The sequence below is a fragment of the Anas acuta genome, chromosome 19 (assembly GCF_963932015.1).
Source record: "Anas acuta chromosome 19, bAnaAcu1.1, whole genome shotgun sequence".
NCBI lineage: Eukaryota > Metazoa > Chordata > Aves > Anseriformes > Anatidae > Anas > Anas acuta.
The window spans coordinates 9183629-9201050 of record NC_088997.1 but is presented as its reverse complement, the minus strand read 5'-3'; positions in this window follow the sequence as shown (position 1 = coordinate 9201050).

Sequence of the window (17422 nt, the reverse complement as noted above, 5' to 3'; positions counted from 1 at the left end):
ATCATTCATGGCCCTGCTAATAGGACGCACCAGCTATTATAAGCCCATCGCTGCGGAGGCTATTGACACATCTAATGTGTCAGAAACACGAGCTTCTTTCCCAACAACAGATCGTTAGCTCACTGATGCTGCCTTTCTTGCTCAAATCCATTAATCATTGATCTTCAGCTTAAAACTTCAAATGAACTATTTTCTCTAATTTGGCCTATTTTTTGCTAACCATTGACTTTGCTTACGACAGCACTACGTGGTCTTGCAGGGCTGTTGGAACATCCTGGAAGGGAAGAAACTACTTTAGCATGAGAAAGGCATGTATATTAAGGGGGCAATGTCTGGCTAACACCTTGGATGGATTACAAATTGTGCAAAAATTCTGAATTTCTCCAGATTGGTGACCTTTTAGGTTAATTCCTAAATTAGTACATGTAATGGCTCCTCAAATCCCAGAGAACAGTATTTAGTGCTTTTATTTGCAAATTTGTCTGTACCAATAGGCCAGCTTTATTTCTGATGATACCCCCGTAAGGTGTTCTCTGAAAACAGGGAACCCAAATCATCAAAGCAGCTCCTGTGCTGTTCTGTACTGTACCTTGGGAAAAGGTGTTCTGTTCCCCGCTCCACACTCGGCATTGCATTATTGCAAGCAATAGCCTTTTGAGAGCAGTGATTAAATGCACAGGTTGAACAAGTCTGTACATATTGTGCTTTACATTCCAGCTGATTACATTAAATATTCCAGACTCACGGGGTCCTCTCAGTATACGCAATGTTCCGCTGAGCAGACTCTCATCATCAATATTTAAAGGTTTTTTCATATCAAGCTGCTACCAGCCCTATTTGATATGTAGTAATGGGAACGATGTACCACATTGCTATAGGTTTTACCCTTTCACCAACGTGTTCTGTAACTACAGCCACATTTTCTTGCTCTTCCTGAGCCCATCTCATTAAAAAATCTGGTGTTACGGTCCACGCACCTACGTTAATCCCAGCAATCACACGTCCTGCTGCTATAAGGCAAGTGACCCCTTGGTTTAATGTGAAGAAACTACACATACTTTCATCCCTTTGCCTTAAGGCTTCTCTGCTTTGATCTCATGCTGGTCCAGCACGCACTAAAGCTCCTAAGCGCTTCCCAGAGCCCTTCTCCTTCCTGCTCAAGAAGTGAAGCTTTGGGTCTCATGTCTTCCAAGCTGTATGCTGGTTATGGGAAATAGGTTTCCCAGACCCACTTTTCCAAGCATTTCTTCCAGATTTTTTTTCAAAGGAATGGGTTGCCCGGCCATGAGGGATGGTTCAGCCCCGTGCAGCCTCTCCCCTAGGCCTAGCCCCAGCCCTGCCACTCGAAGGGAGACAGGAAGGGAAGGGAAGGGCGCCTCGCCACAGATACTAATAACTGAACTTACAGCAATAATAAAACATGATATGCTCTGTTAGATCTTTCATTTGAAATAAAAGCCTGTGACACAGAGATATCATTATCATTTTCATCTCGTCAGAAGTAAATATCACGTTTGTGGGTAAATATAATAGATCAAAATGGATGCTGCTTAGCAAAGGAATCTGTATAAACACAAACAGTGGAGATTAAAGGGCTAGCAACAATGGTCTTTGCTGCTGAGGCTCCAGCAGCACCCTGTGTGCATCTCCAGCAACACATTTACAAGAAAGATTTTAAAACTAAACGTATGATATTACTCCTTCTCCCCTGTCAATAATCTGGTAGCCCTAGGCATACATGCCAATGGAAAAGCAGGCTGGAGTTCAAAAGATGCGGCACACGAAAAAGTAGCAGGGATAATTTTCACCTGATATCACATCATCAGAAACTGCTACACAAAATTATTGTGAATTATGGGGGCCTGCTGTGCATTTGATTTCCCACAGCTGCTACCACAGCAGTCACTTTCCTGAAAATTAAGTGCATGTTTCATCTGCTCACAGGAAGGGAAGAGGAGAAAAAGGTAAAAAAAAAAAAATCATGACGAAGAAACCGCTCCTGAGCCATTCTGTGAAGCCAGAGCCTGTTTCATGGCTGTGGTCAGGGACAGGCAGCAGGGACACGCAGCACGGTGGCACTGGGTGTGCTGTGCCAGTGAGAAGTGGCGCCAGAGCAGCCCTACCAGGGCTGTGTCCAGCAACCGCAATATGCTCGTTCCATTTACATTCCCTGCAACTCACTTCCGTCTCTTATCTCCAGCAAGGGACGCCACACAAAGCAGATTATTCCAGCTTCTCTTCTCCAGGGCAGGCAGCAGCAGTAAAAGCCCTTGCAATTGCCAGGAGCTGTGCAATAGTGTAATTAGGGTCTCCAAGCCTGCTGGAAACAAGGGACCGTGGGGGAGTGAGGGGAGGGTGTTCCTTACGTTCCTGCTTGGGAAGCTGCAGCACAAAGCTCCTTCCTAAGCACTCGCTGTGCCATCACCGCGCCTGCTCCGAATGCCCCCGCGTGTCAGGCTGGCACCGCTTCCCCTCCGTGAGGTGAGAGGACACAGCACCGTGCCTAGCCTGGGCAGAAAGGAAAGGCACAAACATATTTCCCTCCTGCACCCCTCGTCATTCTGCTCCAACAAATGTTGACCAGAAAAACTACGTGGTTATTTCATTTTCTGGCAGGTTTTACTAGCATGGAAACAAAGATACTTCAATCGCAGTTCTGAGTCTGGAGATCACCAAGTGCTTCTCTGAGTGCTAATTAAATTTCACAACCTCCTTGAGCAGCAGGTCAATCCAATCTGACTTTGCTGTACCTTTGTTTCCTATGGAAATGAAGCAGAGGTGACCGTGCTGGCTGGCTGGGTGTGCATCCCCTGATGCTCTCCCCTGATGTGCACAGGAACGTTGGCCTACTTAGAGCAGGTTTCACAGAGTAGTGCACGGAGAGAAAATGGATCTCCCAAAGGATTTGTAGCCCCAAAGCAACACCACCTCAGGGTGCAGAAGGGAAAGGTTGCAGCATGAGTTCATCAGGCAATACAGGCAGGAAACACATCATCTATGGAAAAGCTGCATCAAATTTTGTAATGCTTGTAATTTTGTGGACAGTGAACTGAGAGAGAAATGTCTGGAGGAAACTGGACTTGGGACAGTCTGTCTCACAAAGCAAATTGTTTATGGACCAGAGGACCATGGGCTACGTTACTGAAGGGCCTTACACCAGATCCCACAGGCAAAGCCAAGCCCAGAACTAGGCCCCCAGTCCAGAAGCCCTGCCATTTCCTCCAGCAAAGTGATGCCTTGCACCTCATTGCCTGTGGTACACAAAGACAAGGTTGCCACTTAGATCCTTGCTTTGCTCCCAGCACCACAGGATCCACTGCGGGTAAAATCAGGAGAATTAAAAAAGTCTTCACTGGGTTTCCTTCTGTGTCTGGACATTTTTTTTTCTTAAGAAGCTAATTTTGACCCTAGGCCTTGAATTTTCAGTCTTTTCTGGAGATTGGTATGGGTCCTTAGAGTAAAAAGTTATAATAGAGTTTTTCTCAAAGAGGACTTTTTACAAGGTAGAATGAATATGGATCCTTAGAAAAAGTAAAGTACTGTGGTTCCTGGGGCAATTTCATCCGCACAGATGGCCTTCTTCAGATCTTCCCAGTAACTCCTCTGGCTTTTTGGGTTTTCACACATGAAGCCTGAGAGGTTGGGGTTCCTCTGAGATGAGACAGAAGACCTACAGCTGCCACCTGATTTTCATCAGCACAAGAGCCAGGTCCTCTACAACACTAAGGCAAAGAAGAAATCTCTGGGACTCATTCTGATGATAAATTTACTTTAGTATCAAGCTGGTATTTAAGAAAGATTCAGAGTTATTCTGTGGGAGTCAGCTGAACAGGGACTGAATTCTTAGTATAATATTGAAAAGAACTGAGATTTGGAATGAATTAGGAGTATCTCAACTGCAGTTAGATAAAAATAGGAAGTCCCTACGTGCAAACGCATAGTACCTCTTTAATATAGCATGCAGTCAACTATAACTTTTTTTGCTTGTCTGAAAGAACAAAAACAGTTTGAGAGGCAGAGGTGGGCACTTCTGTGATCTGCTTGCTACTGTGGGAGAGACGGAGTGGGATGGGAAAAGGTAAGGAGAAGGGATTTGCTTTAATTCAAAACATCTTGAAACATTAAGGCTTGGCCCTGCCTTGGTAATAATAATGGAAGAAACACCCCTTGGCAATAAGCATCTATTTTCTTTAGAAATTTCCATTCCAAAAAGCCATCTTCCATCACTAATGTGTCTGACCCACAATAAAATAAAAACAAATATACCTCAACAGTTTTCTCTACTCGCTTTGTTCACTGTAACCTGCCACTTAACTCCTTGTCCCCAGAAGTGGGCTGTCATTGCTCATTTGTGCACAGACAGAGATCTCCGGGCACGACACGGCCCCACATCAGCTGGAACCGTTCAGTGGGAACAGCCATATTAGCGCCGGCGGTATTCGAAATGCAGCAGAAGCAAACACAGAAATAACACTGAGTAGAAAAGCACAGAATCATTAAGGGAGGAGAAGGGGGGCTGCATTTCTCTGGCTTCTAAGACAGTATTGCCAACAATAGAGGAAAAGGGATTATCTTTTTTTCTTCCAAGGTTGGGAGTCCTGTTTCAGGTTTCATATAATAAGAATGGTACGGCGCAGACAGCAATAATAACCTGCTCTGAAAGCCGCTTGCTGCACAATGGCAAATTGCTCATGGGCAGTGATGGCAAAATTTAATCCCTGCTCTGCTTAGAATGCAACCCGCATAGCCACTCAAGACAACATAATAGCACTTTTGTAGCTCTCTGCTACAAACATCACTTTGAAAAGGATACAGCTGTGGAGGGGGGTCTCCACATGCGTCATTTTTGGCTGGCTCCCAAGCCAGCAGAGCCTCAGACACACTGTGCTCCCTCACACAGCTCTGCCAGCTACTCCGTAGTCACGCCTAGGGAAGGGAGAGGAAATGGATGGAGCCGTGTGAGCAGTAAATTCAAGACAAAATTAACTTGCTTGGCCAGGTGAGCAGGTTAGGAATTCATTTGCTGAAGAAGAGGGATGAGAGAAAACTGGGAGACAGCTCCAGTTGGGAATTTCATCTGTAATCCAAAAATCATTCTGTGGACATGTGTAAGTCCCTCTAGCCCCCAGTGCCCCGAGTGCCAGCCATTTCTCCATCAGATGCTGCCCCTATTTACGGTGCCGTATCACGGACGGAAGGGAACCTACTTGTCCGCCCTCCCACAGCTCCTCAGGTGCATTTCTCCAGCTCATCCCTTCCTAAGCTGTGCACAGCCTACACCTGGGAACGCACCTTGCCGGTACAGGTTGTACCCCCCCAAACACAGACTCAGTCCCCACAGTCCTAATGTGCAACTTGTGCTTGGAAAAGCCACTTCTGCTGTTACACAGGAGACAAAGCACTCAGGAGGAAAAGGATACAGCTCTGCATATGGGATCCCTGACCAGACTAGGGTTAGCACCGGCTCTTTCTCTGCCCACGTTCCCTCCACCATTTCCCTAAGCTATCAGTCACTGTTCACAGCTGCTGAGTAAATTGAGCAAGGGGCCAAAGGTGGTCAAAGCACACCCTACGTCCTCTCACCACGGCACTGGTCCTAAGCCGTCAGATGTGTGTCCGGAAGGCACAGGGATGGTGCTCTCCACCTGGGGCAGCACCACGAGCAGCTGAGAGCAGCACATTTACCACAGACCCAAGCAGATTCAGAAGAGGACGTCCGAGCCGCTTCCACTCTAGCAGCATGGTTGCTGCTGGAGGGATGCAGGAGGCAGGGGTGGAAGAGCGGGGGTTTTTGTAGTCAGCTACAGAGCAGGAATAAGAATCCTCTAGCAACCTACTGCTGACTGCTTGTGAGCACACAAGAAGGATCACCCAGAATTCGTCAACACATAAACTCAAGAAAACTGCAAGCTTCTTGCAGATCCCTCAAAGAGGGATAAAGCGTCAGTATTTGTCAATGATATCACTTGGGCCTCTGGATCCGAATAATTGTAGAAAGAATTGCCTTTGGATGGTCTGTTTCTTACAACAAACCGCTGAGGTTTACCCTCCCTTTCTGGCCCAAATAAAGATACAGGATTGTGAGTGAATTGCCTAGCAATTCTGGCATAAACTGCACTGCTTTCTCCTTCCTCCCCACCTCACCGCATTACTGATGGTAACAAGGGAGTTATTATCAATCAAGGCAAGCTACATTGTGATCTGTGCCACAGAAATCCATTTCAGATTGGAGGATAAAGTGTGATTATATTTACACTTCCTTGACACAATTCAGGCAGCAAAATAACAGCCTTCTAGAGACATTTTTCTTCTTCATATTTAGATTTGTCAGTATTGCGGAGCTGTGTGAGAAGGGAGGGAATTATTATAGCAGCTGGGATTCACTGATATGGTTTAGTTGCCTTACAAATGAAGATGTTCCGTCTATTGTGTTGTCTTCCCATCTTTTTCATCTCCAAGTTCCTTGAATACTGTCCAGAACATCCTCCAGATTGATGAGATCGCATTTCAATCAATACAGCTCTATGTAAATCTATTTTTGCTTTTGACACATTCCATAAATTATTTCTACTTATAAACTTAATTGGACTGTATTCATCACAGGAGATAGAATTTCTAACTCATGCAGCTGTTTATAAATTAAATTTGCAATTAATGAAGAAAGTATGAGATTAAGCACTTCATACTTCCCCAATCTGAATTTGAAAGGGATATAATTATGTTTTATACGGTCAGACAGTGCTCGGGCATTTTCCTGTTAAAGCTATAAACTCCCAAAATCCCAGCACTGCAGAAGCTGGCTTGGCCAGTGCGGTGATTCCTGAAGCGACCACTGGGTGTGACCTGCTGGTGGGACCAAATACCATCCCTTATAACCAAAGTCTCATTTCCAGTAGAAAAACAGATGTTCTCTTCTCCTTCCAACATCAGCAAAGATTTTGAGGCCGTTCATCCCAACCATAACAGCCAGGAAGCTGTTCTTGTTTTCCATTGGTGCCTGCCGTGGTGTCCTAGGAACAGTCAGAAAAATCCCCAAAGCTTTGCTCTAGTGTGAAAACCAACCTCCTCTGAGATTTTTACATCTTATTCCTCTTTTTAGGAATCGTATTACAACTTTTACAGTACTTCCTGGGCTGCTACAAAGTATTTCAGGGAAAGGTCATCTCTTCAGATTCACAGGGACAGTTTACAAATCAGAAGCCATCCAGAGAACGATTCAGTATTCTCGTCACAGCCCGGCGCTACATAGCAGGAGAGCTGTGAAAAGGTGAGTTAACCAAAAGCATCAATAGCAATTTTTGAGGAACAATCATGTAGAATTACTGTTCAAACTTGATAATATACCATAATACACAGAGTCCGTCTGCAGGGTAGCACATGGGAAGTGGAAAAGAATGAAAGCTCTTTCCTTTCTCTTAGAGCTGGAATTCAAGACCTCTTCATCGGCCAATTTTCTCATACCTGCAATTTTTATTCTCTCTCATGTAGTGCCTGGCTCTTCCCCATCTTCAGCAGCCTGCCTGAGGCAAAGCTGTGTGCCTCTCCATTTCAGTTTTTCTCTTTTGCCTTCACCACTTAAACTGTGAATTCAAAACTACAGAGTGCAATTAGAAACAACAAATCCTTGCTCTGTCATTTAGCTACAGGCACAGAAAACTCAGGAGCAAACATAAATATTGAAAAAAGACCTGGCAGCCTGATTCCAGCGTAGTCACTGCTCACAGCTCCAGGTGACCAAGGCCTCCCCTAAGGACTTATGTACATGTAAGAATCAGGACCTTCATTCTGTCGTACATTAACTGCTAAAGGAAGTTTGTAATACCAGCCATTAGAAATGTTTTAAATTCCTCCATGTGTCCATCCAGTAAAAATTCAGGTATATTGCTGCAAGCTTCCTCAAGTAACGCAGCTAATAGGATTTGAGTGTGTCTGTGTCTGTGTGTTACCTGGTGCTTCAGAGGGGCTCCACGGCTAATAACAGACGGGAAATGCGATGGACATGGGTCTTGGGAATTGTTCCAGTAGAAATCTGTCCTTGCACAATACCTAACCGTGCTCAGCCAAGCAACTGCTTGTTGCTGTTGGGAAGGAGTGGGGTTCTGGTGCGGGAACAAGAAAGGTTTAATAAAGATCAGTGACTGCTGGAGGGAGTACTGAGGGTGAGCAGGTAGGAGTCAGTAAACCAACACATGGTTAAAAAGGAAGGTTAAGTGGAGGTTAAATAAAATACTAGAAAAGAGGTGAACCAGCAGCTGAATACTGGTGGAAACAGAAGCGCAGAGCAGTAACTGTGTGTGCACTTACGTGTCTTCAGGGAGGCCTCTCCACTGCTTTCTTTCTCCCTTTCTTCATTTTAAACCCAGAGAAGGCCCCGAACACTTTGTGCTACACACATCCATGGCACACAAGGTGAAGTACTGTAGGGTTTTGAGAATGCACAAGAGAGAGAACACCTGGACAGGCTGATGGGAGAGGTGAAATGTAGCTGAAAAAAAATCAGGAGCTTTTCTTCTTGAAAAGGTAGGCTGGAAGGTTTGATATGTGAGCAGGAGCACTTTCTGGCTGGATTGCCTCAAACCAAGGAACTCTCCTGACAGGCCTTGGAGGCAAGATGGAGCTTCTTCAGCTTATTCACTCCCTCGTCAGACACCAGTGAGAAGGGACCCACGGCAGCACCACGATGTCCACCAGGATCAAGCTACCGCTCGGGGCAACTTCAGCACCCTCCACGTATGGCCCATGCCAGACAGGCGCAGAGTGCTGTGCCGAGCCAGAACCACCAAGCCACCAACCCCTTTCCAGCCTTTTTCTGACTTTACCAGGCCATCCACGAGATGAACGGCTTTCTCCCTGAGGTCTGGCTTGGAGGTGAGCGTGTTTTGGAAGAGTACTGACGCTGATAATGAAATACTTCGCAAGCCGCAGCATGCTCGCTCCATGCCTTACCACCATATGGTTAAATTTTCCCCTCCATCAGATATAATAAATATTGTTTACAAATTCTTAGGCATGCCTCCCTAGTAAAATCCACTAAACCCACAACAAATATACTTATCATGGCATTAATTTGGTTAGAGATTTTCTCAGAGTATTGACAGCCATATCTAATTTCTAAGGATTTATTTTTATTTCAAAATATATTAGATCTATTTTTTCTTTACCCACTACAATTCCCTTATAATTGTGTTTCTTCTGAAGACACCGGGGCAGCTGCTTTACAACCCTCCACTGTTAGACTATATCCTCTCAAAAATATCCTTCAGTAATTAATATTTTATATTTATTCACAAGTAAGAACTTAAACTTTCCAACACAGATCTGCAAAGCCCTAAGTTCATTCTTCCTACAACTGAACATTGACATTTCATGGTTCAAACAGCATTCCCTTCTGGGAGATTACCTGGTACCATGGGCTAGATATTAATATCTGCAGTCTGGGAAGTAGGCTTTAATAATCTTAAATATAAATTTTAATATAAATTCTCTCACTCATACCTATCCCTTCTTAAAAATGAAACCAAGCAGACACCTGAACAGCAGGGTCTTCTATTTATATTCAGTACCATTTCTTGATGCATTTCCTTTCTCAGTCAATCAACTGGCCTCAGTAAACTGTAAAAAATCTGGACTAGTGGTGACCTAAGTGTTCTGCTCAGAGATTCAAATGCCCACATTTCCCTCAAAATATGAATGATACCTGGCAATTATAGGCAAGACCCTCTTCCACCCCAGCAGTTTTAGCCTGTCAGTATAGACACATCATGGCAAATGCATACTGACATGGCACGGATCTAACCCATGTGATTAGCAGAAGCTCTTTACGTTCCCTACTTAATTAGAGCCACAGAGTCATCCTCACTTCTTTTTCTATGGAGAAATACTGCCGTAGAAGACTGCCATCAGTGAGCAGCTGCTCAGGTCCATGACAGAAACACCCCCATCTCAGCCATAAGCACAAGATTCCCATCACATGTATACTGTTAAAGAGCTCTGAGCATCCAAGGAAGTGGGAAGTGTTTATGATGATGAGAGAACTCAGGAAAGGAGTTTCCTTCTGTTTGCTTTTCTCCTGATGGGACCTGTTTCCGGGGTATGACAACTCCATTCTGAAGATGCGTGAGTTCTTCCAATTGAGTTAAAACGTGTGCAGCACCAAGTGGGAGAGAAACAACTGAACCAGAAAGCAAGTGCCCTCTGACATCTGGTCTTACCTGAGGTGCCCTCAGATTGCATCGTGCTTCCTGCACCAGACTCTGCTCTTGTTTCTCAGATCCATAAATAAACTTCGGAGGAGAGGGAGAGAATCACATTCCCCGATTGCTGTGGCAGACTATCCAATAAAACAAAACAGCACCTGAATTCATCTTCACACACCCTTTACCACCCTCCTCTAACAACCTGGCAGCTAACTGAGACTAAGTAAATCTTCCACTAATAAATCTAAGCAGTTCTGTGGTATGAATCTTCCTGAAAAGGAGGACGGAGGTTTCATCTGAGCAAAGGAATAGTTCCTGGTCATCTGCGCAGTCCATCAGCAGCCAAAGTGTTAGCTGGTGCAGGTGCATTCCTTGAATAATACCAAAACTTGATGTCTCTCCAAAGAAGATGTCAAATATTCCCAAGTATGGAGAGCAGTCTCAGCAGAAATTAGCAACACAATTGTTAATTCTTCATATGCTCCCAATGATGAAAACTTCTTTTCTTCACTTACGGTATTCAGTCACTGCGTTTCCAAGGTTAAATATTCAGGGCCAAAATTGCAGCTGACATGAAAGACCACTGCTGTGTTGGTTTACACCACTTCAAAACGATGGCCGTAGGCTTGATTTTTCCAAGCCACAGTCTCTGCATTTTCAGCTGCTTTGGACAAGGATTTTCCACAGAGCCAGGGCTTTCCAGTGACAGGAAATGCTCTTCATGTGGGTAAAGAGCTTGCCACTCCAAGTATGTTATTAACTGAACCACAGAGCAAACTGCAACCTCAGAACAATGGGTACAACCTTCTGTGTGTTCGCACAGCTCCCACCAGTGTGGAGGCCTGGCCTGTGCCTCAGCCCGCCTGATATTCCTGAAATGATAATTAATAACACGGCTCCGCGAACAGCAACAAGAAGTGTACAAACACAGGCACTTTGATTCTGGTGAAAACATTCCTCTGAGCAAACCCACAGCGGAGCTACCCTGCAGGCTCTGCTCTCTCATCTGCACTGCTTCTGTGTCTCTGAGCTAGGGGCCACTGCAGGCATCCAGTGCTGCTCTGCATCTGACTAATGCAATCATCAATAACTGCAACACGACCTTCACTAATGTGCTCGATCACTGTTACGTTTGGAAGAGGAGAAGTCAGTGAAAAATCCTGCATATAAGCATGTGATAACTTCCCAACCATGGATATGTATTTTTCCTTTCCCTTATATTCTCTCTGTGGCCTATCTATTCACATCTGCTAAACACAACATACCCTTGATTCAGTCCACAGCCTCAAAGCTTTTATGTGGCTTCTGCTCCACTCCAGGAATTTTGCAAATAAATTGTTGTACTGGATTTGTTTTAAAGAAAGCATTTGTTTGTTTTCAAATCATGTACTTGGCTAAATAAAAAGGATCTAGCTCTGTGTTTTTTCCCAGGCTGTTTGGGTTCCAATAATCATTTGCTGCTGTACATTTGATGATTACAGGGACAAGGGAATGGGGAGAGCTGCAGTGAGTCCTTCTTGCAGCTCCACATCACCTGTGCCTATGGAAATCCTTGATCCTCTCCTCAGACCTGGGCAGAAGGAGGCTCTCTCCTTTCCTAACACCACCTCCCATGTGCATGCCTATGTCTCGCCCTCGTTTCAGCCAAAGCACAAGTACACACGCTCCCTGAGCAGCACAGCTCATCTGCCCTTTTTTTGGTGGCCACTTCAGAAGAGGAGTTGTGCCTTAAAGCATTCCTTTTCTCTGTGGACTCTGAAGGGAATTAGAACAGTTAGTTCAAGATGACAGTGCTGTAGTAATTTGAGGCTGATTAATTATTTTCCCAGTATTTTCCTTTATTACCTGTAGAAATTACATGGACCTGTTTGTATCTGGCGTGTATTTGCATCTGTGTGTCCTGCCCCATTAAGCACAGAACCTCCACACTGGTACTGACGGCAGAGCTGGTCAGACACCCAGATGCTCTAACTCATTAAAAAGCTGCCTGTACCACAGCTGTCCATTAACACCTGAACCAAGTTTCTTCTTTATGCCTCAGTTTACCCAATACAAAATGGGGACAAAGATACCAAAACCGATGTCTGATTTAAAGATCCTGCACTCTGCAAGACTCAGGTGTTCGTACTGGTAGTAACGTAACAGGCACAAGGAGCAGAAAGAGATTTGAAATCAATGATTTCAAATGGCTGATCAGAAGTTGTTGTTCAGACAGCAGATGAGAAAGAATGAGAGCTTCTAAAATACAAAAGCTCAGACCCACGGCCTTTGAGGACAAAGATACTGCCTGATACAGGGGCAGAAAGTCATGTCAGCAAAGAATAACCTTGTAAATAGCACCATCATAATCAAAAAGATGTTTGTGAGCAGACAGAACAAAACCACTGCAGTGGACGGACACTGGCCGCATTTGGTGCCAAGGGTATCTGCTTCTGTGACCTTGAGCTGTGTCAGGGTCAGGAAATACAGCTCACAGACCGGGTGTGCACTGGCCGTAGCTCACCTGTTGCAAAAAGGAAGCCCAGTTTGGTTTTAAGCTGTAGTAACAGTAACCAGCACGTCTCCTAATTTCCCCTGTGCTTCAGCAATGGAACTGGCTCCTCCATGTGAACAGCAGGACAGCAATTATTTTTAGTGGCTAAAAATTAATGTGATGCTCTCTCTTCTTGATAACTTCCTGTCTATCTCACATTTAGGCTCTGCCAGGGCTACAGCTCCCATTGCCCTGGAACATACTGAGCACCCGGCAGTGTCATTCTGACAGAAAGACGATCACCAGCAAGGTCCTTAAAACAGCATTTACTTTTGTCATTAGGCTGACAAAATCAAGGTGACAGAGCCCAAGCTTGTTAGAAGCAACGCTGCTACTTCACACCCACAACAACAGCGCTGCAACAGCAGCAACATGTGTACACTATGGATTATCAATCCTGCAACAGCGGAACTGGCATCTCTCTTAATCAGCTGCTAAATTATTCTTAGCTAGTCCCTAAATTAAATATTTAAACAGACAACCCTACAGAGAATGCTTTACAAGTGGTTTTATGAGATCTTAAGAGCCTGATCTGCAGCGCTTCGGAGAAGCAGGGGTTTCTGTTTGGCTCTGGCCAAGCCGGGAGCAGCTCAGCACCTCTGGAGGCAACGACTCCAGAGCCTCCTTCCACCGCAGCGAGGGGGCGAGAAGGGACAGGAGCCAACCTGCCCCGCTGGGTGATGCCACAGGGAAAAGCTGACCCTTTTTGACCACCTGTGTTTAAAGCAGGGCCGGGAACTAATAAGGATGCTGGTCTGAAGATGTTCACTTAGCCACTTAACTTCCTGACCTTGTGCAAATTGCCTGACTAAGCACCATCTATAGCTATAAAAGAGGACACAAAACACGGCCTGGGTGATATATTTGAAAGCATTATGCATGATGGGTGTCTGAAATCTGCTCCCAAGCCATTTCAATACAGAAGAAAGCCATAGTGTGAAGAAAAAATAAAAAAAAAAAACTGCTAGTGGCAGCCAGAGTAATTCTGTGCACCTAGAAATTTCCAAAGGCACCTAGTCTTGACCTACAGCGCAACACCGTCCCAAAACACAAACACACGGTCAAGTAAGAGGGAAAGTGCACATCTGCTGAGGTGCACAAATCTCCTCTGGAGGATGCAGTACAGTGACCTTTCACTGAACCACATGTGGATAAGCTCTGCCATATTACTCTCATGTCTTCAATGAATCCCCTTCTGGAGTATCATTGCATATAGAACAAATAAAGGTGGCGATATTTAGCTGTTGGAATATTGCTTCACCTTTCCCAAAATTATTCTGTGCACAGCTGCATGTAGCGGACTGCACTGAAAAGATATGAACTGATCTTGCCTTATCCCTTTTTTGTTGCCGTCAATGTATTTGAATCCCTTGTCTTGTATTACTAGTCTGTGCATTTCTCTGGTGAGCCCCATTTAAAGTCAGAGCTTCCTCGCGCTCCACGTGTGGGCCAGTTCTGTCCCCTCGGGTTACCTTTGCTCTGTACATGGCACATCACAGATCACACGCACTGCCTTCGCTGGTCAGCACGTGCTGGTCTTACGCAGGCTTTGAGCCTCCATCCAAAGCCCTGAGTGTGGTTCACAGGTTGCACTCGCCTCTCTGCTCCCACCTGTGCCCTTGTCCTACACAGCCTGCCCGTGCCGCCTCCTCGTTTGCCAGGCAGGGCTCACACAGTGCACATCAGGGAGGAACATGCTGTTCAGTAGAGTTTGGTGTCCAGTCGGTCCCCACAGGCAATGCCTGAGAGAAGGATGTATTTCAACCTCTGTGTACTGCCTGGGAAACCAGGGCACAAAGAAATGGACTCGCATCAGGTCAAACAGGAGCACAGGAGGTGAGCCTGGATTTGAATCCTACCCGAGACAGCGCAGCCCCAGGAACATCCTTCTGCTTTACTGTGCCTCTTGCAATCTGAATGCCATTCTCTTCACCTTCTGCTCTTTCTTTGTAAATATCAGCTGTAATTATTTTATAGCATTAAACACACTTTGAAATAGAAATGAATAACAAATGATTACTATATTGCCTGCATCCCCCCTCAGCGCACAGGAATTCCTAGTTCCACAGTGATCACAAAAGCACTGCCTCTAGTGCCACAGACAATACCAAGCATTGCTGGCGAACGCTTTTAAAGCAAAATGTAACTTCATAAACTGTTTACACTACCCATACAGAAAAAGTTCTCCTTTAAAAATGAGACAGACTCAATCCCCCAGTGCTCATGCACCTGTGGAGCGGAAAGTTTTCTGGATTGCTCTTGAGTGCCAGAAATTTTTTTACTCACTTATATTTTGGCGCCTTTCATCTCAACTTCTTTCTGAAGTTGATCATCCCTGTGGAGCCTAAATGAGAGATGACAGTGAACCCATGGGGAAAATAAGGCTGATGAAATGCAAAGTAGCGTTATTTATGCTGAGTCTGTGTGCAAAGTGCATTTCAAACTTCCTTGATTTTTCAGTACTAACCAAAGTCGGAGAGGAGGGGGCAAGCCAATATTTGCATTTAATATTTCTGAGTATCTTGTATTTTTCTTTCTCCCTTAGCCCAGTGAGGCACAGTTTGTTTGTTTCTTTCTTTCTTTCTTTCTTTTTTTCAATTTGACTTCAAGATCTGAGTCATAAGTAAAAGTCTGCAGGAAATGTTACTGTCACCTTTGGGGTCTGCAGCTGGGAGAGAGGAGAACAAGGGCTGCAGAGGGTGGGTTTGGACAACAGCTCCTTTCAGCTGCTCAGATGGATGTCAGCTGCTCAGATTTTGAGGCATATTGCTGTGGTTGCTTTCGGAGCCTCACATTGATGCTGTCAGTGTCATATTCTTGCTTCCCACTGAAAGGATTTACTTGACTTTGAAGTGTTATCGTGCTTGCTCCTCTTTAAACAAACATCCTGTCTTCCTGAACAAAAGACATCAGCTGTAAAGTGCTGCTCCAGGGCTGGCCACCTCCAGGCAGGGCTGGGGAGCAGCCAGCAACCCCCCCGCCTTACGCTCTGTCCAACATGCATTTGGCCAGGATTTTGGCGGTAAGGAGCCAAACACTGATCTGCCTGGAGCACCTACCATCCCTACGACTTCACTGGCCTGAATCAACACTACGTAAAGCATTACCCGAGGGAGGCAGGATCAAAGAAATCCTGAGATATTTCACCTTGGATGTATGACTGGAGGACCCATCTGACCTATAACACAAACCCAAACAGATCCAACCCTCTCTGATATCAATCTGTGACACCAGTGAAATGCACTGAGTCAAGCAGGAAAGCACAAGAAAACCCTGTCCTGTTGACAGTGTAACATTCTGCTTTTGCTCCTCGTATTGCATAAATCAGGAGGGGCAGGCTTCCTCCCACTGTTTGCATGAAGGGAGTCTTGCTAATTTTTCACATCTAGCATTACAAACACAGCAGCAAGAGAGAGGGTGAGACAGCCATCAGGCACACACACGAACAGATTTGCAGCTCTCAGGCTCAAGGCTTCCCCACAGCGGCAGCTCCGTGCTTATGAACACTTGAAGTGCATCCCTAATGATCTCAGCCAGCCATGGCAGACAGTCAGGGGCTTGCTGCTGGTTATCGGGCACGCCGGTGGACTAGCAGCCCTGCTGTGCCACTGAGAACTGCCAGGAACTTGTGAATGGAGCAGAGCCTCTGTTTGGGATGTTCGCTGCCTTCGCTGTGGTTATTATACCTTTGGAATAACAGAAAGAAATCCCAGGAACAGGTCAGTAGCTCCTTCGGTCATGTGAACAGAGAGGAATGAATCCAGTGTGTCCCCAGTGCTCCTGTAGCTGTGTCTGCTCCCAACGGGGCTCCCCTGTGCTCTGTTTGAGACCCTGTTGATAACACAGGCCCAGAACCAGCAGAACTGGCAAAATGAAAGAGAGGGAGTTCCAAATTTAGAATCACAGAAGGTAGAAAGTAGAATCGTAGAAGGTGGAATCATAGCAGGTAGCTCTGTCCCCCTGGAGTCATTTTTTCTTGTTCCTAGTGGCACAACACAGGCATTTATTTTCTTTCCCCAAGCTAGGCTAAGCAGCCAGTCCTCGCTGAGATCCATCCCTGTGTTTATTCTGTGCGTGTCCCAGCCAGGCACTATCAGGGTGTCTGTATGAGCACGGTAGCTCCAGGCTCGCTGCTCCCTACATATCCCCAGAGCCAGGCAAGCTGTATCAGCTGGCAGGGAACCTGGGCGCAGCAGTGGGAACAGCCCTGACTTGGAGCCCAGTACTACAGGAATTATTGACATAACACCTCAGGCTGTGCAGTGCAGACAACTACACTCAGACAGCCAAAAAAAGTAATATAGCCACAGCCTAATTGTCATATTTGCATGAAGCTGGAGAAGAAAGTTACATTAATGTTCTGGTACACATTACTGGCCTAACTCCCATCCAAAATAAGGGTCACATTTTGCTTCAAACTGTGCAGACAATGACTTACTTGCAACATCATCTGCATAGATTCTGCTCTAACTTTCCAGACTAACAGCCCATTGATCATCAGCCAGATACGGGAAGTGTCAGCTCAAACTCTAAATACTCATGAAATTTATGGCACAAAGAAAACCATACCACAGCCTTCCCTCGAGGGGTCACGTAACACCTCCTGCCTGCAGCTGACTCCAGCAGCACAGCACCTTCACGGGCGGGTGGCACAGGTTGCTTTCTCCCACTGGAACAGGCACCAGAGGGGAAC